We start from the raw sequence: 253 nt of genomic DNA on the forward strand, positions 1-253 counted from the left end.
ATCCTGCTAAACGTCCAAGTATCTAAACATTGAAACGAATTTCAGTCTCTAAGAGATCTCGAAGCTTTCATTAAGATATTCCAGACGTGTCTAAATTAAATGATAACATAAAAACGTCCTAATAATAATAATAATAATAACAACAACAACAATAATATAATAATAATGCTTTTTTATTATCAATATTAATAATAATAATAATAATATTATATTCCGGATATTCTTGGATATTGCGTGCTATCTGGAATCCAAA

Source organism: Trachymyrmex septentrionalis, unplaced genomic scaffold (assembly GCF_001594115.1).
Source record: "Trachymyrmex septentrionalis isolate Tsep2-gDNA-1 unplaced genomic scaffold, Tsep1.0 scaffold9, whole genome shotgun sequence".
In the NCBI taxonomy this organism is placed as follows: domain Eukaryota; kingdom Metazoa; phylum Arthropoda; class Insecta; order Hymenoptera; family Formicidae; genus Trachymyrmex; species Trachymyrmex septentrionalis.